The sequence below is a fragment of the Lissotriton vulgaris genome, chromosome 7 (genome assembly GCF_964263255.1).
Source record: "Lissotriton vulgaris chromosome 7, aLisVul1.2, whole genome shotgun sequence".
Lineage (NCBI taxonomy): Eukaryota > Metazoa > Chordata > Amphibia > Caudata > Salamandridae > Lissotriton > Lissotriton vulgaris.
The window spans coordinates 1,629,569,566-1,629,595,637 of NC_141695.1; the positions used below are offsets into that span (position 1 = coordinate 1,629,569,566).

At 45.3% G+C, this 26,072-nt stretch overlaps 1 long non-coding RNA gene across 1 annotated transcript; it reads left to right on the forward strand.

The window, feature by feature from the left end:
- Positions 1–1,890: 1,890 nt before the first annotated feature.
- Positions 1,891–22,979, forward strand: LOC147706153 (uncharacterized). The gene is made up of 3 exons (XR_015297617.1): positions 1,891–2,046; positions 4,919–5,056; positions 22,635–22,979. It is a non-coding gene; the product is annotated as an uncharacterized LOC147706153 (long non-coding RNA).
- Positions 22,980–26,072: the final 3,093 nt, after the last annotated feature.

The following is a 26,072-nucleotide window of genomic DNA, read 5'->3' on the forward strand; positions in this document are numbered from 1 at the left end:
GGAGGAATGCTTGCAAGAAGTCTAACCACTGACAATCACTTGTGTTAGCATGTCAACCCATCATTCTTTTACCCACCATGCCATCTCAGTTTCTATCCAGCCATGTAGAAATGTGTCTTGACCCTGATCCAATGGGAGTCCAGCTTGGGCCGCCAGGCCACATCCTCCCTGAACCAGCCCATGAGAAAACCAAAACCAGGGATACCTCTAGTGTTTCTTGCTTGAGCTTTCATATCACTTTAACCCCTTCACTGTGGCAGGTATTCCGCCGCAGTGCTAAGGGGGCGGGGCGGCGGCCGCATGCTGGTGACGGAACTGCTCCATCACCAGCCTCGGTTGAGCTGTGCTCATGACGGAGCGGTTCCGTCATGGCCCGCCCCGCTCAATGGAACGTCCAGCGCAGGCGCGGAATTCGCGCCGCGCAGGCGTTCCGAGTGGGCCATGACGGAACCGCTCCGTCATCAGCACAGCGCACCCGCAGCTGATGACGGAGCGGTTCCGTCATCAGCATCGAACGAGTTAACAAGGACAATTCGACTGTGATATGGCTGAGTCTGTTACATTAGTGTCACCTGAGGCTTAACACAGCTGTCAGAAGCCAGTGTTCTGGGAGATATGTGAAACCAATAGGATGGCTCTGTACTTTAAAACGTGTCTAATATGCTGGATAACCTCTGCTGATTGAAGTCTGAGCCTGTACAACCCATGTAGCCTCAGCAATATCTCTGAAGCCCGAGCGTACAAGATCTTTGCAGCATCAGGGATTTCTCTCTCTCAGTCTAATATATGTGTAACCTATGTAATAGAGGGAAACCGCTGTGGATGCTGCGTACACTGGGCAATCTGGCTGTGAGACCAATGACCAAAGTGAAATAAGTAACCTGTAATTTTTGTATACATTCTGAGAGACAACACTTGCACCCTGAGTAATGAGCAGCTTCATGCTAATTCTCCTGTTATAGGATTGTTTATATATTATTTCCAGTGGTGAACAGTGTATCAAACAGGTGTATTGCGCTGTGGTACAAATGAGTTTGCTTACGGTGCACCCGCTGCTATGAATGGGAATCTCACTTTTTGCACACATGCAGTTAGTCTTTGTGGGAACTGATGCACTGGAATATTCCTTTATTTTGTTTACTTAACTATTTGTAAAAACTATGATTTTTTTAGATATTGTAATTGAGAACTGCGTTGTTTGACTCATTTTTCTTAAGAATTAGCATTAAGTAATTTTGCCAGACCTGTTTTTAGTTACTAGATCAGCACTCCTCCTCCTCACTGACTCATACAACAGATCGGGCTGGGCGCCAATGGTTTATAGGTTTGACAGAAAGAAACGCCTGCTGTGCACAGATACCTGTTGTTGTGCAAGTGATGCAACCATAGGGAATGGTAACAACATGTGCTGGCTTAGATCCTGAGAGTCCGGTGTATCATTGATCACTTCTGAAAAGCAGAGCATTCCAAAATGTACATTTACAGTGCAATAGGGCTGGGAAGACTAGAGGTGCAATGAAAGATGCCTCAGAGCTGCATGGCTAGAGAATATTTGGGAAGGGCTCCCTGCATACAGTACACCAGCCTCATCTTTCCTTTGTGGAGTTGCCACTTGGAAGTCAAGTCCACGTTTGTGACACTCACAGCTAGGAAATGATCAAGCGCAGTTGACATTTGGATTGGCAAACAGAAATGAGAAGATGAATAGGCAAAATAATGAATTGCATACATACAGTGGAATAAGGAGAGCAAAATTACAAAAATCATTTCACAATATTCTTGATCTGGACATCTCCTTGTCTTGCCTAACCAAGGGAGTTCCCACAGTTGTGACATTCAGATTTGACAGGAATTGCATCACATGGTTGCCAAACCAGCCGGCCAAACCCTGCTCCAGCCCAATATATAGGGCTATTTCCAGCTTAACCTGGGACTTTACTGAGATCCATACAGAAGCCGAGATCACCATGAAGACAACCAGCGCCACCTTCCTCCTCCCTGTGCTGTTGGTTCTCTACTTGGGGGTGACCTCCATCTCCTGTCAAGGTAGGGGCACACAGATCCACCTCACGGTGCTAATTCTTGGTGATCCAGAGAACAGGCTCGCCTCAAGCTTTGCCATTGCTGTGTATTGATGTCACTCAGAACTTCGTGGTGAAAAACAGCCCCATAATTCATGGTTCCCTATCTACAATTCTCTTTGTTACTGCCTACCTTTAAATCCAACTCTTAATTTGTGTCAGCATAGGGGGCATACCCATTAATTTAGTCAATTTCACCTGTATAAAATCAAAAATTTAACAAGCAATTTATTGATTTTTGTTGATTATTCACAATCATTTAATGACCCATAGACGTTTTGAAACAGTGAGCATAATTCTTTATAGCATCCATGACTTATAATGATCACAATGGTGGGTTTATGCTTGCTGATATTACAGAGAATAGATAAGGAGCATATTAGAATATGAAAGCAAAAGCAGAGATGTTCCTTTTGGAATTCATAAGACAGTCTGCAGGTAAGAGCCTGGTTTGAGCTTGGTATGAAGCTTGCCCCACCATACCATTACATTTCCAAAGCGGCCGCCATGGAAAACGGGATGCATTTAAAAAGAACACATTAAACTTTTTCGGTTTCTTTTTTAAGAGTAGGTAGTAGTCTGTGGGAGCGTTGCCTGCACTTATAAAATATTTTTATTTACATTCTCAAAGGGGAAGTGGTCACCAGGGAATTCGGAATTTGGTTGAATAATGGTAATACATACCATACTGATTCTGTGAAGAGACACTCTAAACAAGCCCCTTCATGCAACCGAATTGTTACGTATTCGCAATTAAAAACTGTGAATTGGTAACATGTTATTGATTCCCAATTTGGGATTGATGCTCTCCAAAATGCATTTTTTGTGTCGCAAACAGTCCAATCCAGTGAATTGGACTGTTTGCAACCTAAAAAATGCTTGAAACATATAGCCATTTGTTCTTTTCCACGGATGACTCAGTTAGGATTCATTCCAGATTCTTAGGACATCTAATGAGAACATAAATAATTTCCATTCCTCTTATGCCTATGTGGCTTTTGTGGATCTCCTGAAAATCAGACATAGATCTAGCTCACCTGGACCCGAGCTGGACACGCCTTCCATTACGAGTAAGACAGTATCAGCAAGTTTTGAAGTAACAGTTTTAGGCCAATTTATTCCCTGTATAACTCGTAATTCCTCACTATGTGATATGCAAAAGAGAACTGTTTAATTGAGATTGAGGACATCACCTGCCATACTCAGGCAAACGTAACGTTATATTGCAGTAAAAGTATCACACATTTATTGATGTCTTGCAGAGCCGGCGTGGACATAGTGGGCAACTGAGCAGGGGCGTAATCTTTCTCTTTCCCTCTCACTCCTGGGGTTATTTTGTTACCTTGACTTGTCTTCCTCTCGCTGCCTGCCTCTGCTTCTCACTCTGGGGGAGATTTACTAAGATTTTGTGCTGTTTTTGTGTCTGAATAGTGATGCAAATAGGAGCAAAATCTTTTTTTTCCCAATTTACTTTCCAGAGCTAAACTTTGCGCCGTGAATGAGTACCATGGGTGGAGACTGGGCATTCCCATGCAACCACGCAAGGTTTTTCACCCTAAACCCAATTTACTAAATAAAGTTGATTGAGTTTAGCATTAGAAAACTGCACGCTCTGCAAGTTGGCGCAAGGCAGGAGAAATGCTTTTATTTCTCCTCCCTTCCCCGACTTTGCATGTATGCTGCACTGTACAGCGCACATTCAAAGAGGAAAAAAGTTTGAGGTGAGTATCAACATAGTATTTTGTACTGGAAGGGTATCCTTCCAGAACAAAACCTATGCTTGACTCACGGAGACACCCTTGTACTATGGAGTAAAGGTGTCTGGCACACGGCAGCTGATTCCAGCACCGGCACTAGTGAAAGGGGAGGAGACAGAGTGCCTTATTTTAGTAAATAGGGCGCTCTCCTCCTCTTCTTTTCATGTAGCACAGCACAGCAGCACAGCAGCACAGCATTCGTCTTATAGATTGTTTGATGCCTTGGGCAAGACATATTTCACCTATTTTTATGTGACACTGTTCCTTAAACTTTAGTATTAAATGTTTTTATTCAGAGCAACAAGACAATTCCGACTCATGTAGGCTAAGGCCTCAGGCACACAGTCACAGTTGTAAAAAAATTCTTGGGTAGCATCAGTAGTGCACGGTATAAAGTAACACAGCAAGCCGCCTACAACCCTGCCGGGCCGGCAGCGTCAGGCTAATGGAGCATGAGTCGGAAGCTATATCAGGCTGTGCAAAACGGAAAACCCCCAACAAACCCCAACAGCCCCTCCCTCCCTCCCTTTCTTGTAAACTTTACAAGATATTTCAAAATGCTTTGCTATTGTGTGGGATTGAATAAGCAAAAACTGTGTAATAAAATCCAAGTATTCTCTTAACAAGGGGCCAGAAATATATCATGTCCAGGCCCAGAAATTCCTCCATGTCACTACTACTTTAATTGGGTATTTAATACTAAATTTGTAATGTGGTAATACCACAATACCTCACTGGAAAGATGTAACTAATAATAGTGCCGACTCTGCTGTTTAACATGCAGAGGAATGTGTCAAAAACTCAGTTTCCACCAGCTATTCCATGCTTAAAGCTACATGTGCTCTGATTGCAGCATTAATGGGCTGGATCGTTCAATAATTAATTTGTTTGTTTCTCTGCTAATTTTCACAGAAACCCTACATGCGATTCTCAGCGGGAAGCTGTGATAAGATTGAATTCTAACTATGTGATATTCGCTTTAGTTAACCTGCAGTTTGACTGAAAACTGTTTTTTATTGAAACAAAGCTAAATTCCCTCCACTCGCCAGCATTCTTCATTGGGACTTCTTTCTGTTGCAGTGAAACCTGGTGAATGCCCACCCAACCCATATAAGTGCAAGAAGATCGAGGTCCGGTGCGACAACGACGGGCAATGCCAAGGGGCCCTGAAATGCTGTGATTGGAAGTGCGAGAGGCTGTGCATCGCGCCTTAAACAGGTGAGACTCCCTCGTCATGAAGAATTAAGCATGAGGAGGAGGGATTGAGACAATATTGAGACAACATTGAGACAAAGGACACCATTGAGAGACAATCTGTAAGAGATAGAGATACCGAGGCAGGGGTAAACAATTCCGGCTGGTGCTTTTCCCTTTTAAGGAAAACGGGCTGCAGTACAAAAAGAAAATGTTGCTTCATTAAAAAAGCAATCACAAACTTGGCGGTCTGCTGACCCCAGCAGGCCACCATACTTGTGATTGTAGCCATTCCCAATGAGTCGCAAATTGTGACCTGCCTCATAAATATTAACGAGACAGGTTCCCCCTGGGAATGCTAAAGTCGTCTGAGACACATTAGTACATTTGATTTTGTGAGTCTCTACTTGCGAGAAGCAAAAACTCTCAATTAGAGACTCGCACGCTCAAATGGTCATACAGCTGCCCCACAGCTTTACCACAACCACAGTCCCTTTCCTGCCTATAGTTTCAGGCACATGCATCATTATTGCATTTTGCGATTCCTTAATTGCGAAAAATAAGGAATCGCAATTAAGGAATTGCCAAAATGCAATGCATCAAGAAATCGCTAAATATATTGCGATTTCTTAATATTCCTTAATTGCGACTCGCAAATTGAGAGTCGCAATTAAGGAATACCTCCCCATTCATTCCTATGGGCCTGGAGGCCCATAGGAATGAATGGGAAGACATTCTCAATTTGCGATTAGCAATTTGCGAATCGCAAATTGAGAATGCAATTTCAAGGGTGCAGGGGTGTCCAAAGGACTCCCTGTTGCACGCCTGAAATCAATCTGTGCACTTATGTTGTGCACACACATGCCCTAAGGGCATGTGTGTGCACAACATGAAACTTTGAAACATGCACAAAAGTGCATTTTTCAAAGTTTTCGCAAATTACCATGAGGTTCAACCTTATGGTAATTTGCTCCCCCTAATTGCGAATTCGCATTGCATTTAAGGAATCGCAAAATGCGATTCCTTAAATGCAATCGCAATTTGAGAATTCGCAAATATTTGCGAATTCTTAAATTGCGAGGGCCTTGACCCTTCATGCATTCCAAAAGAGGATTTTGCGATCGCAAACGGCCGATTTTTGCGATTCGCACCGTTTACGATCGCAAAATCCTTTGATGCATGTGCCAGATTGTGCTTGGTACACAGCCTCATGGTAGCCTGCTTGTTGTCTGTGCATATGTTATAGGAGTAAACTACACCTTGTTTGAACCAATGGATTACCTCAGCCGGTGTAAGTTGTAAAAGGATGGGCTGGTGTCCCTCCCCCCCAAAAGTCTTCCGCTCAGCTCCACTCACAGTGGACCCTAAGTTCGGCTAATGCTTGGAAGGAGCATGTATTAGTAATCAGAGATTGGGGTGTGAATAGACCTATCTGAAAAATAAGCGAAACTCATTAAACTTCTCTGAAGCAGGTCTGAAGATAAGCTCAACTGTAGAACTGTTGAATATTGTCCATAATCCTATTGGAGATGGAAATAGCAATAGGTTGCATGGCATGTACTTAATACTAGCACATTGCCTGCCCTAACGTCCTAGCATCCCCATACATTTGACTGGGCCCACAGGAGAAAAAGACCAGCAAATCCCTTTAATTCAAGGCAGCACTTTCACCCAGGTCTGCATGGACTGTGCAGGGGTGCCTGTTTCTGAGTGAAAGAACATGTAAACAGGTTTCGGTGTCAGATAAGTCAAGGGTGCAATAACTGCTTCTGTATATTGACCAGGATTAGCAATACATCTAGGAGTGGCCCTGTACCAGCAAAGTAAGGGCTATCCCCAGTTGATTATAACATAGTTTTTTGTAAGAGAGCAAAAGACAGCCTTCAGTTGATGCCCAGTCTTTTTTTTTACTAAACGCTAATATACACATATTCATCAATCGTTTCATAATTTCATTATCAATTACATATAGTTATAAGAAGGGCAACACTCTTTGAAAATCAAATATCTTTTCAATAATACAGGTGAACGAATTCAATTCAAACAACTGTTTAAGCAGTCCTACCAAAAAATAGAAGCTTTCCTCAGTGAATGCATGTAATTATGTTGCCCTTCTCAAATACATGGAGGACACATTCATCTGGTGGGAGTTAAGTTGCTTGCCCTGACTACATTAGACTGCTGCCTCGTTTTCACATTTTTAGTGTTTTCTCATGAACAAATTCTTTTGTTTTCTCCCGAACGTTGGCATGTGTACCTAAGCACAATGTGTTTTCTTCCATGACAGTCGCGTGGGCTAACGTTCTGCTATTGACATCAAGGTTCAATACTCACTTATGAAACACAAAAAAGGTGATGGGAGGCTGCTTCCAATAAGTCAAACCACTGGAATTAGCTCAGGTTAGCACTCCAACTCATCATTCTTGTGCTCGCCTGTCACCTCAGTTTGGACCCAACCATATGCAAATCAGTCTTGGCCCTACTCCTCATGGGAGCAGTCGAGCCCGAACTGCCAACGAAGGTTCTCCCTGAACCAGAACACAAGCAGCCCAGGACCTGTTTTGCCCTAGTTATGGGTTCATCAGCTGTGTACAGCTTGATTCCAGTGAGACAGTGGGCATGGGACCGTGCTGGGCATACCCATGACTCTTAAGGTAGTACATGAAACACACAAAAGGTGATGGAAAAATGCTTGCAATTGGTCCACCCACTGGCAATCACTTAGGGTAGCATCCCAACTCATCTTTCGTCTGCCCTCATGCCACCTCAGTTTGGATCCAGCCATATGTAAATCAGTCTTCACCCTGCTCCAATAGGATTAGTCCAACCCAAACTTCCAGGCCAGGTCCTCACTGAACCAAAACATAAGCAACCCAAAACAGGTTTGCCCTGTTTAAGCTCGTCAGCCAGGTGTAGCTTGGTTCCAGTGGCACAGTGAGCATATGACCCACGTCTGAGCATGTCTGGGCATTCCCCTGCCACTTAAGGCAGTACATCAAATACATAAAAGGTGATGGGAGGAACACTTGCAAGAAGTCTAACCACTGACAATCGCTTGTGTTAGCATTCCAACCCATCATTCTTTTATCCACCAAGCCATCTCACTTTAGATCCAGCCCTGTACACATTTTTCTTGACCCTGCTCCAATAGGAACAGTCCAGTTTGAGCTGCCAGGCCACATCCTCCCTCAACCAGCCCACGAGCAAACCAAAACAAGAGATATCTCTAGTGTTTGTTGCTTGAGCTTTCATATCACTTTAACATGGACAACTCAACTTTGTTTTGTCTGAGACTGCAAGATTAGTGTAATTTAAGGCTTAACATTGCTGCCAGAAGCCAGTGAACTGGAAGATATGTGCAACCCATAAGATGGCTTTGTACTTGGAAACTCGTCTAGTATGCTGGATAACTCTGCTGATTGAAGTCTGAACCTGTACAACCTATGTAGCCTCAGCAATAATGTCTGAGGCCTGAGCCTACAATCCAGCTGTGAAACCAGTGACCTAAGTGCAATAAGTAACCTGTACATCTCTTTCATTCTGAGAGACAACCGTTGAAACTGAGTAAAGAGCATCTTCATGCAAATTCTCCTGTCACTGAATTTTAGATTTTGTTTTCTTTCCAGTCGCAAATAGTTTATCAAGCAGGCATTTTGTACTGTGGTACAAGTATGTTTGATCACTGTTCACTCAGTGCTATGAATTAGGAGCTACAGTTTTGCACAGTCACATGCATGGTCTGCTGGTAAAGAATAGTGTTTGTGGACACTGAAGCTTTGCAATATTTCTGTGGTAATTATTATGTAGCCTGCTGCTGCACGGCCTTAATTGATGAATAAGCACTCTCTCTTTCTTGATTTAGGACAAAATTATATGTCATTAGTATCTGCACATAATTGTGGAGAGAAAAAGTGGTGGTCCAGATTTAGTAAGGTGTCGACGTTTCGACTCGTCTTAGGGCCTTGCGGTTAGTTATGCCTGGGCCATGCAATTCTTCTTCAGGACAAATTATACGGGGCAACCCAGGATCTTTGTGATGATCCCTTCTAGAAGTCAAGGTGGTGATAATTCCCACATTGGATGGATCAATCAATTAAATCCTTAAAAAATTCCTGTTGTATGTACTGATACGATAGTTAACTAGGACTCTCTTCAGTAGTCTGGAATTCTTCTCTCTTTATTTTCCAACATAAGAAGATGTGCACCTTGGCACTTTATTTCGTGTCCCCAGGAAGAGTGTAGCAATTCAGCACTTCAATCTTGGGCTACAGCGTCTGCTCGTCAGACGCTATTTGCCTGAGATTCATAGTGCCGACTCTGTATACGCCTCCTGGTGACTCGTTAAAGTTGTCGTGGAGTGCACCAGCATCTTGAAATTTGGAAAAGAATAATAATAGAGGAAGAAGAATCCCACATGACAGATTAGCGTTCTGGCTCACTATTTTATATGCACACTTAACAGAGGACCTTTGATAGACGCTGTAGAAGGGATCATCACAAAGATCCTGGATTGCCCAGTATAATTTGTCCTGAAGAAGACTCGCATGGCCCAGGCATAACTAACCGCAAGGCCCTAAGACGAGTCGAAACGTCAACACCTTACTAAACCTGGACCACCACCTTTTCTCTCCACAATTATGTGCAGATACTAATGGCATATAATTTTGTCCTAAATCAAGAAAGAGAGAGTGCTTATTCATCAATTAAGTGGCTAGGTTCTGCAGATCGGTGTTCTGTAGGCCCGATACTGTCCGTTAAAAATTAATTGCATTGTATTTCACCTTTTTTTATTTTTCCTTCTCCTTCTTCTTTAATCACTTTTACAATTTCTTGGCACCCTGTGCCATGCTGCACGCTCTATTCGGGGCAATATATATTTTTGTACTGACTTGCAAATTGAATTTTGAATTTTATATTCTTGGTTTAAAATTGAGACAATAGATTAAAAACATGAAATGGATGCTGTTGCCTTATTCATGTGTTTATCATAAATTGAGTAGAGCTGATCAATGGGTACATGCTCCAAACTTGTGAATTTTGATTGATCAATTCAATTTGTTTGGAAATATAGAGGTCTTGGACCATTGGTGCTTAACACCATCGGTGCTATGAGGATTCCTCCCTTGCGCTGAAGTTTTTAAAAACCCATTGTTCATGACGAGCTCAGCTCGTCATGAGTGTACGAGAGGTGTACCTCATGACGAGCTGAGCTCGTCATGAGCTTCGAAGGGGTTAATATTGAGATCCATACAGAAGCCGAGCTCACCATAAAGTCAGGCAGTGCCACCTTTCTCTTCCCTGTGCTGCTTGTTCTCTACTTGGGGGTGACCTCCCATCTCCTGTCAAGGCATGGTCACACTGATCCATCTCATGGTGCTGATTCTCGGTGATCCAGAGAACGGGCTCAGAACTGGGTTCTGAATGAAATCATAGATAATTTGTGCTTTGCTATTGTCTATGTGATGTCACTCAGAACCACTCGGTGAAAAATAACTCAGTAACAATTTTGCCCATCTATAATTCTATATGCTTTTACCTACCTTCAAATCTAACGCTTAATTTGTTTCCGCACAGGGGGCATTATCATTAATTTAGTACATTTGACCTTTATAAAGGCATATGTTAAACTATACATTTCCTGATATTTATGAATTACTCTTACTTGTTTAATGATCCACAGAAGTTTTGAAACATTGAGCATGATCTCAAAGAATCCATGTCTTATAATCATCACGATGGTGGGTTTATGCTTGCTGATATCACAGAGTATAGATAAAGAGCACAGAGAAATGTGAAAACCATAGCAAAGATGTGCCTTATAGAATTTGTAAGACAGTCTGCAGGTAAGAGCCTTGTATGAAGGCAAAACTTAGGGAAAATAACTTTAGATAAGTTACCAAATCCATTCGAAGTGACCAGAGAGACTGGGGAGACAATCACAAAACATTCTTGCCTGACGTTATTTCATGTTTTTGGTGGTGAGTTAAGGCAGCACTTGCTCCAAACATCTTTTATCGTCGTTTTATGAAAAGGTGATTCTGGAGAAGGAAATATATAGAACTTTTGTACACCCTGATGTGTGGAATTTTGGCAGTGAAGCAAGTGTTCTTTTTCTGTGCTGCATTAATACAATATGATTTTGTTGTGTTGTATTATAGTTGTTATGTGGCGTTCCATTTTGACTGTTTTTTTTTGTTTGTCTATTGTGAGACCTGGCACCATTGGCGTGGGTCTCCCCCGCATTTTCTGCCTTTGCCTCCTGTGTTTTTGTTGTGTGTTGGACTTCATTTTGCTGGTCTAGATGCTTTGGGCACTTTGCCACTGCTGTTCAGTGCCAAAGTGCAAGTGCTCCCTCTGTAAATTAACTGTTATGGATTGTGTTTCCATGATTGGCTATTTGATTTACTAGTCAGTCCCTAGTACAGTGCAGCGTATGTGCCCAGGGCTTGTAAATCAAATGCTGCTGGTGGGCTTGCAGTACTGATTGTGCCACTCACAGAAGCAGCCTGTAAATGTAACGCTGGCCTGTGTGCAGTCTGGTACTGCCATGTCGACTTAGCAAGTGCACCCACTTGCCAGGCCCTATCCTTCCCTTTTCTTACATGTCAGGCACCCATAAGGTAGGCCCAAGTTACCCCTGTGGGCAGGCTGCAGTGTATGTGAAATGTAGGACATGCCCTGATGTGTGTGGCATGTCCTGATAGTGAATTACTGCCAATTTTGTTTTTCACTATTGTAAGGCTACCTGTTCCTATAGGACAGACTGGGGAGTTTGTTTATAACATCTTATAAACATAACTGACTCTGGGAACATGGTAAGAAAATAAATTTTAGTATGCGTGAACTCTGAATGTTAAAATGCATCTTTTAGTGCGGGTGATTTTTACATTCTGTGTTTGAAAATACTACTTTTAGAAAGTAGGTATTTTCTTGCTTAACCATCCAGTGCGACTCTGCTAGGTGTGTGTATTGCATGTCTGGCTTTTGGATGACAGGGGCTGGAGAGGGGCAGTGGCCCCAGAAGTTTAATGAGTCAGGGCTGGGCTGACTAGACCGGGCTGCATTTAGAGTAGGGGGGGGGAGATTTCCTTTCACCTGAATGGGCCTGGTCTGCCTTCAACAAAGCTATCTCTATCTTGTGCCAGGAAGCTGCACCAGTAAGGACAGAACTGGTTTTGGCTGGGTACAGACACTCTCTGCCTTCAGAGAACAAAGGATTTGTGTGTTTAAAAAGAGGGGCCCAGATCCCAGACTTTTAGATCACTTCTGGGAAATCAAGAGGAACCTTTGCCAAGGATAAAAGCCGAAGAAGCTGAGGAGGAATACTGCACCTGTGTTTCTTGCTGTCTGGGGTTGGCACCTGCAGTGCAGAGCTGGTCACCGACTCTGTTCAAATGGTTGTTAAGGAGATTAGATCAGGCTCTCCTTTAGACTCAGCACCTCCACATATCCCTGCGAAGGCTATGGAGGTCCTACTTTCTTCAATAGTGGACATGCTAAATCTCTCCCTGCAGACAGGTAGAGTTCCTGCGGCATGGAAGCAAGCAGTGGTCAAACGGCTGCTAAAGAAACTAACTCAGTACTCAGCCTTACCAGAGAACTTCCGTCCAATATCATTGCTCCCTTTAAATAGTAAAATTTCGGAGAAGCATGTCAATAAAATTGTGTCTCAATTCTGGGTTACATCCCGCACAGATGACCCTTGATCAAGGGGGATCGGCTGCGATACTACTGCTAGATGTAAGTGCAGCATTTGACACAGTGGATCATGGATTGATGGCACATAGACTAGGTGAAACAGGGAGTCAGGGCAAAGCATTGGATTGGTTAAAAAAAATCCTTCCTAGAAGATAGGTCTTTTCAAGTTAAGGAGGCTGACTTCCTGTCTGACAGCAAAGTCCTGACATATGGTGTACCACAGGGCTCATCACTGAGCCCCACATTGTTCAATGTTTATATGCAGCCATTAGCTGACATAGTACAAGAACAAAAGATGTAAGTTATGTCCTACGCTGACGACACCCAGTTGGTGGTGTCATTGGACTCCAGGACCAATGGGGAGTCATGAAAGCTGGCCCCTTGCCTAGAACAAGTAGTCAAATGGATGACAGGGAGCTGTCTGAAATTAAACTGGAACAAGACAGAAATGATGGTCCTTGGTAATGCAGGAAAACCTAGACCCCTAGCAAGCTGCCCCGACTGCCTTGGGATGGCCGTGCATCCAAGACAGACATAAAGAATCTTGGTTTCTAGTTGAATCAAGAGCTGACCATGGAGACCCAAGCAAGGAAGATGGCAGGCACGTGCTTTGGACTTTTAATAATGCTCCATAAGATCCTATCGCTTATCCCTGTACAGTAAGGAAAACGGTCATACATTCCCTGGTCACCTGATGATTGGACTATGGGAAACCCCTCTTTCTGGGATCACCCAAATATGTCATTAGGAAATTGCAGGTAGTCCAGAACTCAGCGGTCAGGCTACTGTGTCAAATCCCCATAAAAGAATCAGTCTCAGAACACTGTAGAAACTTACATTGGCTTCCAATTAAAGAGAGAATTAGGTTTAAAACACTCTGCCTAACCCACAGAGCAATACATAATAAAAGGCCCAGTATGATTAAGAAACTGGTGTGCCTAAATCTTCCCAACAGATGTTTGAGATCAGGCTCTGAGCGTTTATTAAAAACCACCAGAATAAAAAGGGCCAGATGGGGGGAGGGGAGCGTTTTCCCACATGGCCCGAAGCTGTGGAATTCACTCCGCAGGAGATTAAATTCACATCTTTGGAGACATTATTTAGGAAAAAGCTGAAAACATGGCTGTTCACCGAGGTCTACTAACAGCCTGTCTCTCGCTGTCATTCATCAGTCCACTGCTTAGCTCTGGAAAGTCTTAAGGTAACCATGCACTCTACAAATCACATTAACATTAAGGTACAGGTTTATCAGCAATTTTGAGTTAGGTCTTCCCTCCAGTGCAAGCCCGTTTTTGTTGACTGCCTGTATATCCCAGGAGTTGTTTGCCCATTCTCTGGTTTTCACGCACAGGTCTAGTTTCACATATATTGCGAGGCCGCCCATTGATCTTCCAAGCAGATTTGTATTTGGACAGGTATAGAGATAGTTTGAAAGCCTGGAATCGGAATGGAGATAGTCAACCATGTTTTTTGCATGCATAGAATATTGCCTATATTTAAAAATTCCAGTGTCTTGTCATTTGTCATAAGGGTGTGTAGGCCTGCCACAATCCAATTAATTATCTTAAGGGCACATTTTATGGGGTTTGTTGTTGTTATCTTTTTCCCCTACCCTAGGAGTTTAACCGCCCTGTAGTCTTGAGAGCTGTAGGGAGCCAGGCCCAATTCGATTGATCTGGGTATCCCAACTGAGGAGGTTATTCTTTGGGTTCCTCTAAAGATTATACTTGCTTCTTTGTGGCGCCCGATTGCATTATGCCTTCCTGTTAGCACATGTCGATATTTTTCTGTAGTTTGTTTGTTGATTGATATGCTTAGAATTGCTTGTTTTCTTGTAAAATTTTCTGAAAGTCGAAAATATCAGTCCACTCATTTAATGTGGATTCTCTTTGGCTGATTCCTGGGTAGCCCTTACATTTCACTGAAGTTAGATGTGCTGTGGTAAGATAGGCTAGAGAGGGTGTGTTATGTAATAGGTGTAGTATATTAGACCTGTTTAGGATACCCCATGCCCCTTTCATGTTGAACTTGGGGTGACTATTAAAGCTGGCAATGCCGATGTTGGTCGGTGTTCCTGGTTTTCTACCTTACCCTGAATCGTGTCTTGCTGGTAAATATGTCTTTCATTTTTGTTGTGGGGAATCATATCTATGCCCATGTTCATCTAACCCCTTCCGTGCTCATGACGAGCTCAGCTTGTCATGAGGCACGGTGGGCGTGTGCTCATGACGAGCTGTTCTCATGCACATTAAACTGTGCTCTTCTATGCACATCACCTTGAACCCTCTACTGCACAATGTTGTATGACTGTTACTGTGTGTGCATCAATATCTGTACATTTGCTGATCCATGTACATTGGTGCCTGTATGTCTATTGGAATTCATGAAAATTCATTCATATATGTATGTTGTTTTATTTGCTTGTGCTAATGCTGAGTGTATTCATGGCAAAAGTATGTAATGTGCCTTTTCTTGTATGCAATACTCTAAAGTCAATCCTATTGGCTTTGTCAATACGATTTGTTTTGTGTGCACTTGCAGTGCTTGGGGCTTTACCACCCTTTAACCTCCTCCACCCACACAGAATACCACATGGAGCAGACACTGCTCATCCCTACTGTATCTTCCTTGTCCTGACCCTCTGAACCCCAACCCTACTTTTGGAAAGGGGCGACCATTCGGTCCCCCCGAACGTATGGCAGAGTGCCTCGATCCCCCCGGGAAGCCATTTTGGGCGGGAGGCGCGTCTCGGCTGGTATGCCCGAAGCGGCGTAGCCGGGGCGCGCTTTTTCCCGCCCTAGAGTGGGCTGGCCTAGACACTGACGCGGCTGGCCACGCCCTCGGGGCAGGCAGGGGCGGGTTTACGCCCGCCCTGAAGATGGATAAAAAGGGACGCAAGACCAGAAGACATCCTCTTGTTCCTGTGCTCTGAAGCTGCACCCCCTCGCTGCACGTGAGCTCGAGACGGAACGAAGAGCCAATTTTGAGCGTTTTAATCGTTCTTGTTTGTTTTACAGTTACTTTGTTGGAGAATGTCGAAGAAGGTGGGAAAGCGCATGACTACTGACCAGATGCTGCGCGTTCTCATGAAGGAGATGTCCGAGCTAAAGAAGCGGGTGGACAAGAATGAGGAAGGGGGTCCAAAACGTCCTTTGGCGGGAGCAGCCCCGGGAGGAAAAAACAAGAGGCCCAGGAGGGGGGCAGCGGGTGAAGACATCCCGGGTCCCAGTGTCCCGCTCGAGGCTCCAACTCCCGTGCCGAAGGAGGGGAATCCAATTCCCGTTGTGGTCACCCCCGTGTCCGAGGATGATATGCCGCCCGAGCTGGCGGAACAATTGGCAGCGTGGTTGGGTAAAGGTAACGAGGGCGCCACGGCTGTCGATGCGCAGGCGCTGATAAAGCAACTGCGTGAGAAACGGGAAGCAGCCAAGGTGCCCGTGCCGGCTGCAGTAGGGGACAAGACACCAGGGACGATTGCGACCGCAGAGGCAGCGTCAGGTGCAGGTAAGCGGCCATTGCCGATCGCGAGGGATGAGTCAACACCCTCTCGGAGAGAAAAGTTGGGGCAACATGTTCCTTTGGCAATTAAGGAAAAGATTTGGGCGGGGGAGTATGTGAACATTTTCTCACTGCTTGTTGATCATTATGAAGTAGAGCATGTGAAGAGTCAGAAGGATCTCATGCATCCGAGTGTTTGGCGTGCAAAAATGGCCGCCTTTAAAGTGAATGAGAATATCGCCAATTGGGGCAATGCTTGGGGAATCTTTACATCAATCTTGGGGGAACGTAGACCTGAGTTGCTTTCCGAGTTCCCAATCTATCAATCACGAATCATGGGGTACTCGACATCGCACCAGGGTAATCATTGGTTTTGTTACGATAATCTGTTCAGAAAGGAAAAGGAGCATAATAACAGTTTAACCTGGGATTGTTATGATTCCTTGACTTGGGATAAAATGAAGGAGTCAGGAATGTTGAAAATGCCGTTGGTGGGAAGTAATGTGGGCGAATCCTCCCGGCAATATGCGGGGACGCCCTTTCGATCAGGTACGGGTGCCGACGATTACTCGAAACCTGCCGGCAATACCGGAAAAAAGGGTTTCTGCTTTAATTACAACAGAGGTAAATGTACTAGACCCCAGGGATCGTGTAAATTCAAACATGAATGTAGTGGTTGTGGGTCGTCCCATCCTGAGTCCTTGTGCAGAGCCAAAACGGGTGATAACGGGGGGAGAGGAGGTGCCAAACAGGTCTAATATAGTCCGAGGGGCGCCTCTACCTACCCCAATTGATACCCTGGCGATGATTCCCTGGCTCAGTGAATACCCGGATCGTACTTCTGCTGGGGTGCTGCGGAACGGTTTTTCGTATGGTTTCCGCATCCCGGTAGGGGACTTTCAGGGTATGGAAAAGTGTAAAAATCAACTTTCCGTCCTGCAGCATACGACCGTAGTACAGGATAAGATCCGGAAAGAGGTGACTCGAGGTCGGGTCGCCGGCCCGTTTAGTTTACCCCCGGTCCAGAATTTGGTTTGTTCTCCCTTAGGGGTAGTCCCCAAGAAAGACCCCGGTGAGTTCCGACTGATTCATAACTTATCAGCTCCACGAGGTCTTTCCGTAAATGATGCAATTGATCCAGAAGTGTGTTCGGTGCGGTACGCATCCTTCGATGAGGCCGTAGCCATTTTAAATCGCCTGGGGCCCGGGGCGCTGATGGCGAAGTCAGATATCGAGTCAGCGTTTCGACTGCTCCCGGTACACCCAGACGACCAGCGTCTCCTAGGATTCATGTTTCAGGGTTGTTATTACATGGATAGGTGTATGCCAATGGGGTGCTCTATATCCTGTGCTTATTTCGAGAAATTCAGTAGTTTTCTACAATGGGTCTTCACAAAGAAAACAGGTTTCCAAGATGTAATGCACTACCTTGATGATTTTCTGTTTCTTGGGGCAGCCGGGGATCTTGAATGTGGCCGGGCCTTGGCCGAATTTTGTGTGTTAATGAAACAGTTCGGTGTGCCATTGGCGCCGGGTAAAACAGTGGGTCCTACGACTTGCCTCGAGTTTCTGGGGATCGAGTTGGACTCCATTGAAGGGTGTTTCCGTTTGCCAGCTGAGAAAGTGTTGAAGTTCAGGGCTGCGCTGCAAGTGTGTATAAATGCTTCAAAAGTTACGCTGCAACAATTACAGCAGTTGGTGGGACAGTTGAATTTTGCCCTGAGGGTAATACCAATGGCCCGCCCCTTTTCCCGTTCAATTGCCCAAGCGATGGTCGGCCTTAAAGAGTGCCATCATCGCACGAGACTATCGGCCGAGATCCGCCAGGACATGCGTATCTGGTTAGCATTTCTGGCGGACTTCAATGGTAGAATCGTCTGGAATGAACCAGCCGTGTCTTCTGAAGAGCTGGGGCTGTGGACAGATTCAGCAGGAAGCATAGGTTTTGGCGCCATTTTCGGCACAAAATGGTCGGCACAAAGATGGCCGACATGGTGGCATGAGAATGGTCTGACGAGTAATATTGCTTTCCTGGAACTGTTTCCCATCTTGGTGGCCTTGAGAACATGGCCCGATGGGTTCAAAGATCACTCTGTCATATTTTGGTCTGACAATATGACCGTGGTCGATTGCATCAATAGTCAGGCAGCACGTTGTAAACTGATTTTGAGACTGCTTAAGGAAATTGTTTTACTATGTATGCAATTGAACGTGCTATTCAGAGCAAAACATGTTCCGGGGGTGATGAATCAGGCGGCTGACGCACTGTCTCGTTTTCAAATGCAGGCTTTTTCGGGTTTCCTCCCCTCAGCGGACCCAGAGCCGGCACCCTTTCCCGAAGCTCTCTGGTCTCTCGGTGCCCTGAACTTCGTCACCTCGTGGGAGAGAGTCTAGCACCAAGGACGAGGAAGGCATACGAAGGGGCGTTTCGGGCCTATTTAGCCTTCTTGGGGAATGATAGAGAGCGACTTTGGGGTCACGAGGAATGGGTAGTGAATTTCCTGATGTCCTTACGTAAGGCTGGGAAATCGGTGGCTACGGCCCAGAGGCATCGTGCTGCCATTTCCTTTGTTGCCAGAGCACACGCTATCCAGGACCCAACAGCGTCTTTCGTTGTACAGAAAGCGCTGCGTGGGTGGCAACGCCTTGAGGGTCGCAGAGTAGATGAAAGGCGCCCGATAGGTTTGGATAGATTGTCCCAGTTGTTGGCCACACTCCCGGCCACATGTTCATCTCAGTTTGAGGCGGTGCTGTTCCGAGCCGCTTTCACGCTAGCATTTCACGGAGCAATGCGGGTAAGCGAACTAGTGGCAAGGAACAAACTGGATATGGCAGGGGGTTTGTGCCAGGAACACGTTCAGATCAGGGGAGAAACAATGACTGTCTCCTTTGTAAAATCCAAGACTGATCAAGATGGGATGGGTGACTGCGTCATCATACACAGGATTCCTGGGTCCTCCATATGTCCGGTAAAGTGTTTAGAGGATTACCTAGCACGAAGGGTGGCATCATGGGGGGGGACTTTGTTAAGACACGCTGACGCCACCCCACTGACGAAATTTCAGGTTCAGCGGGTGCTTGCGATGTCAATTGCCGCTGCGGGCTTGAACCCGGGCGAATTTGGGACCCATTCCTTTCGGATAGGGGCTGCTACGGAAGCTACAGCCAGGGGTCTTAATGTTGAGCAAGTGAAACGAGTGGGGCGTTGGTCCTCCAATTGTTACAAAAGATACGTGCGGTTGCACATGTTGTGAAGCTGTAATAATGTACTCACGCTTCTTGTTTTTGTTTATTTTTTCAGTTACGCAAGCCTACGAGGCGGGGCGGACTATGCAGTCGACCCTACACCGGGCCAGCGGTCTGACATCACCGGCTGTGAAAAAGGAGGTGTGGGTCGTGGGCCACTCATACGTGAGGCGTGCCGCAGACGTATTCAAAGCAGGTGACATGATTCACGTAGCTGGGGAATACGGGTACAGGATGTCCTTCTACGGAAGGGGCGGTCTCTGTATTGACCAGTTTCAAACATTTTTCGAGGGTTTGTTAGGGCGGACAAGGTCACCGCCGTCTATAGTTATAGTGCATGTTGGGGGTAATGATTTAGTCACCATCGGTAGACGACTACTCCTGGAGGCAATGCTTTCCACCGTAAGTTGGTTGGCGAGGAGAGTTCCGGGGTGCACGATTGCATGGTCCCATTTGATTCCACGAAAGGTGTGGCGGGGGGCTATCTCTATTCCTGCTTTGAACCATTCTGTTAGAAAGCTTAACAATAAAGTGAGTAGGTTGTTCCGTTCCCGGACATTGCATTCTATTTCTCATAGCTGTATTAATGATGACAGTATGTATTTGGGGGATGGTGTGCATTTGTCTTGGGTGGGGAATGAGTTACTCTTAGGTGACTTCTTAGCATGGTTGAAATCGTTGAAGCATGACCTTTAGGTAGGAGTTGTGTGGGGGGTCCGGATAGCCGGTCAACTATCCGGCCTGTGGCGGTAAGGTCATGATCGGTGAGCACTAATTGGAAGATCCCTATGAGTGGGCGTCACCCAACACGGATGGGAGCGCTCGGGAGAGGTGGCCTTTGGCCCCTCAACGGGGAGGCGGTCCCTTCTAAGGATGGGTCGCCGAAAGAAGAGGAAAGGCGGTCAAGGCCCCTTCCTGTGTAGGAGGGGTTACAGCCCCCTCCTGGGGAATTTCCCGGGGCCAGTGACATCTGCGACGGCAGATGCGGTAAGTTGTGTGGGGTTGGGGGGAGGTCTACGATACCTTCTAGATACCTCACACGAGTCTTCGAACGACCTTTAACTGGCGTCGAGGTGATAAGTGCCCCCGTCAAGTCAAGGGAAATTGGTAGTAGTTGCACTTGAGTACGCCTCAGTGCTGTCGCCCCTCCAAGTGGGGGGGGTATGTCTGGTTAGGGATCTTGACACCGGTTACGACCTTGCCGTTGGCCCTTAAACGTTAGGATGTACAATTTCAATATTTCAAGTAAATGTTTTGTAGGATGTTAGTTCGGCTAGGAGAACCTCTGTATTAGAGAATCTGTTAAGGTTAGCCAAACATCGCAATGTGGTATGAAATTGTACATTAATGTTTAAATGTTTTTAATTTTTTGTTTTAATAAATACGGCCGGGAGGGTCACTCCCTCCCACTTCCAAAAACTTCAAGAACCGTTTCCAGTTTCCCTTCTTTGGGGATTGTGTTGAGAGGGGGTGGCGGGTATCTCAGCCATATGGAAAGGGGCGACCATTCGGTCCCCCCGAACGTATGGCAGAGTGCCTCGATCCCCCCGGGAAGCCATTTTGGGCGGGAGGCGCGTCTCGGCTGGTATGCCCGAAGCGGCGTAGCCGGGGCGCGCTTTTTCCCGCCCTAGAGTGGGCTGGCCTAGACACTGACGCGGCTGGCCACGCCCTCGGGGCAGGCAGGGGCGGGTTTACGCCCGCCCTGAAGATGGATAAAAAGGGACGCAAGACCAGAAGACATCCTCTTGTTCCTGTGCTCTGAAGCTGCACCCCCTCGCTGCACGTGAGCTCGAGACGGAACGAAGAGCCAATTTTGACCCACCCACCAGCCCCTGAGGACAGCTAGTTGTTTTAATAAATTTGATCAATGATTCTATTTCGTTTTCAGGTTATTGTAGTGTTGTGTTGACATTGAATGTGTAATAAAGATTGGTCTAATTTTACAAGTTTGTGATTAAAGAACTTCGGTTGTAAGGTCCATTTATAAACAGGTTTTTTCGGTCATAGTGGCCAATGTAGTTTCGTTAGTTATCATTTGTCGTATTTATTTTTTTTGGTCGGGCGGTAAGGTCATGATCGGTGAGCACTAATTGGAAGATCCCTATGAGTGGGCGTCACCCAACACGGATGGGAGCGCTCGGGAGAGGTGGCCTTTGGCCCCTCAACGGGGAGGCGGTCCCTTCTAAGGATGGGTCGCCGAAAGAAGAGGAAATGCGGTCAAGGCCCCTTCCTGTGTAGGAGGGGTTACAGCCCCCTCCTGGGGAATTTCCCGGGGCCAGTGACATCTGCGACGGCAGATGCGGTAAGTTGTGTGGGGTTGGGGGGAGGTCTACGATACCTTCTAGATACCTCACACGAGTCTTCGAACGACCTTTAACTGGCGTCGAGGTGATAAGTGCCCCCGTCAAGTCAAGGGAAATTGGTAGTAGTTGCACTTGAGTACGCCTCAGTGCTGTCGCCCCTCCAAGTGGGGGGGGTATGTCTGGTTAGGGATCTTGACACCGGTTACGACCTTGCCGTTGGCCCTTAAACGTTAGGATGTACAATTTCAATATTTCAAGTAAATGTTTTGTAGGATGTTAGTTCGGCTAGGAGAACCTCTGTATTAGAGAATCTGTTAAGGTTAGCCAAACATCGCAATGTGGTATGAAATTGTACATTAATGTTTAAATGTTTTTAATTTTTTGTTTTAATAAATACGGCCGGGAGGGTCACTCCCTCCCACTTCCAAAAACTTCAAGAACCGTTTCCAGTTTCCCTTCTTTGGGGATTGTGTTGAGAGGGGGTGGCGGGTATCTCAGCCATACTGCCCTAATGGGCACATTAACTGACCTTTTCCGCTGCAGCAAGAAGGTGGAACATGTTAGCTCATTTGTCTACAAAATTGGGGGAAACCGAATCTGCATTCCAGGGTCATAACTTAATATAGCTGGAATATGATGCAAGTATGGCAACCAGAAACAAAGGTTCCCACCCCCAGTATGCCATAACCAAATGCTGGTCACCAGATAATGGTGAGCATAAGTGCATAACATCGCACAAACTCTCCGCTTGCTTGGGTGACTTGAGTATACTGGAAAGCTGATCTTTTAGACATTATCATTTTGGCTTTGTATTTACTAGTGTTGCCTCTTACTAACAGGTGCCTTTTACTTTGCAGTTAACGCATAAATTACTTGTATTTGCTGTGTGACCTCCGCCTGGTCCAAGCTTTTTCCCTCATCCTCTTCCTGGTTGTGCATGGTCTCCATTGGATTCATCTCCCACGTTCAACTTCATTGGTGGACTCATCAACTGGTAACTTCTGCAATTTCCAAGGAAAGCTTCATTGGCTGAGTCTCTTCTTTCCTACTTCAGAAGGACAGATTTCCATTCATATTTAATTGGTGCTGGTGTCGCCTGCACTAAGACAGTAGGTTGATGAATGAGTCGCAACTGAGCCACCATGTTATCATAATCTTCTATTGCTTCTGGTCCAACCAGTAATAAAGGAATTTCCATATTGCATTTGCTTCTTTGTCTTTATTATTATCTTAGATTTCATCTGCAGAAAGGTAGAAAAATCCCCAATGTAATGGAGAGGCTTGGAGGGGAAAAAGGCTAGACCCACAGGCACTAGGCTCATTGGATGTTACATGCAATCTAAAATAATCCAAATACTCTTGGCCACATCAAGCCTGTAAAAAGACTGGGAGAGGGTAAAAGGTGTTTCATTCTGCTAGTCATCCTGAGGCGATTTACTGCTGATCTGTGAACTTACTGTAGTTTACAGAGTAGCTTGACAGGGAGAGAGAGCAAATGGTTCTCTTAAGACACAAGCCAGTGCACAGGAAAGCAGTGATCATACACACCTGGTATATAAGGAATTGAACAGTTGTGATGTAGTGCTACTAAGTAAGTTGAAAAAAGAAGGAATCGCCCCCCAGTATGTTCAAGTTACTGATCAATGACTTTAGAGAAAGGAAGGTGCACTGATAAGGGCCCCAGAGCTCAATGTAGTAGAGATTAAAACAATTGTCACACAATTTGACTTCAGTTTCTGATTGTTATCGCTTTATACACTAGCCCTCCCCAAAGGGCATGAATTGAAACCAGTATGCAGGAATAATAGAGAAAGATTGCGAATTCGCAACTTCCCATTCCTCCATCAGTTTTTCAGGTAGTCTGTGCCTACCAGAGGCTCAGTCAATCAGTAGGTAAAAATCTGAGGTTCCCCCCGGTAACTAGCTCTAAACTCAACTGACTGAGACTAGCGAAGGCTCAAACAATGGAGGGTCTAGATCCTGACACAGCCTCAAGCGCCCCAGCTACAAACATGTTTTCTTTATGGACTGAGCATAGCAGAGTTTCAGTCAAGGGGAGAAGAGGTGTGGACCTGGGCTGGAAGGTATGGGGAGCTGTCATTTCAAACTTCCTTCCCCTGCCCCTGCAGCTTCTCTTATCCCCATCAACCACCACCCCCACACACATAATTCCACTACCCACATTGCAGCCTGCTCCCATGCAGGTCCTGAAGGCTGGTGATGGGTCTCAAAACCATACAGTGGACACAGAGTTGGAAAGTGAGACAGATGTGCGTGTGTGTGTGTGTGCGTGTGTGTCTGTGTGTGTGTGTGTGTGGGGGTGTGTGTGTATGGGTGTGTATGTATGTAGAGAAAAGCTCATCTTATTAATACCAGCCTTGAGGCTGGAACTGTCCATAAGCAATGGAAAATTCATACAAAATTTCTCCCATTTCTTCAGAAGTCCATTTCTTAGCACTTTGACCTCCAGTTTTGGCCTCTAACGGTGCTGCTGGCTACTGGGAGAATATCGGAAAATGTGATGGACAAATAGCTGTCTGGAAGATCAGGCAATCCTCTATCTTTAACAGACTGACTTTTTTCTAGGGCAGTGCAATGACTTTGGATGAGTATGTTGCAGCAGGATATAGTGGGTTACTGGTTCAAGTGTTTTTAACCAATCACGGGGCATATCATCAAGAGGGGGCGATAATTAGCACTCAGTGCATTTAGCGCTAGGATAATTACGCCACCCAACTCAGAATTTTATCACGGAGATAACGTGCTATCAGCAACGCTTATCTCCACAGGGATAAAATTCAGAGTGCAAGCTGCCTAACTGTGTGATTATCGCTGGAAATCCAGCGATAATCACACAACTTTTGGGGATAGCTTGCTGATAGGGCCTCACATACTTAGCCATGATATCCACCTTCCATAGGATATCATGGCTAAGTCAGTTTCAAAACAGGCGTAAGGAAAGTAGCGATAACAGAGGTTATTGCTACTTTTCTTGTCGCTATGCTTCTTTACGTGAGGCTTGATAATAGGAGAAATGTGGCTTAGCGACATTTCTCCTGTGATCCTGGGGAGGAAAGCCCACTTTGCATCTCATTAGACATGGAAAGCTGGCATTGAGGGAAAGGGTGAAGAAGCATGGATTCACGCATTAGCGTGTCCTTGCTAATAGGGCGTTAGAATTATCCCCGAAAACGGCCTCAAAAGAGGCGATAATTTTTAACGCCCCCTTGTTGATATGCCCCCATGTTCGTTAGTATCTAAGGCCTTGAAAGGCAGTAAGACATGCTGATTGGAATGTTAAGTGTGAAGATCATTAACTGTGTCATACATACTAATAGATTCGAGTAATTTGGGAAACTCGATTTTTTAAGCCAAAAATGGCTTTATTTTGGCTGTCTCTAGCCTGGAATTGCCTCTTCTTCATTAGAAGTCAATAGGAGAAATGCATTCTCTCGATTTTTTTAATCTCTCATTTTCCTGTTCTTAAACATTGATATGCATGCTGTGTATGGAATGTTATGTTTCGCATTATATTTTCGTGTTAGAGGCTCTCCTGTCTGGCCGGTGTGTGCCTGTTGGGCCACTGCATCTGACTTACTTGAATAAAACACTCTTTTCCGGATCCTCCACCAAGTATCTGTTTCATTACTTCTAAGAGGTTGTCACACCTTTATGTGTCACAAGTTTCAGCAGGTCTCCAGAAACGCACAGTGTGCTGCTTTCATCGAGCCCTCAAGTCTGCACAGTCTGTCATTGTGAAAAAGGCAAATGTACGAACAGATTCTGGATCATTTTTATCAATTTATGAAGCACAGTACCACAGTCATCACCGACACAAGCACTTCATTAACAATCCACAGGTGCTGATGTGCAGTCTTTTTCACTCTACTTTTCCCCCCAGGGTGTGCCATGCGACATTTGCTTGATTTCAGCGCAAAGTTTCTCATGTAGCCTGTTTTTTCCCATCATTTCTCAATTAGTCAATCTGCCTCCCCCATTTTTTTAGAATCTGCTGGAGATCCACCTATAATCTTAGCTGGATGCATTGGTTGGAGGCCTATGAAACTGATTTGGGGGTCGTCGGTGATTTGAGATTTAGTCAAGAGTGAAAAAGATGCTTGCTACTCAATTCACTAATGCCCACATGCATCAAGGTAAATTGCATTCCCAAACGGTGCGAATCGCAAAATTCGGCCGTTTGCGAATGCAATTTCCTTTTTTGGGATGCATCATGTTTTTAAATTTTTTCGCAATTTAAGAAATCGCAATTATGTTGCGATTTCTTAAATTGCGAT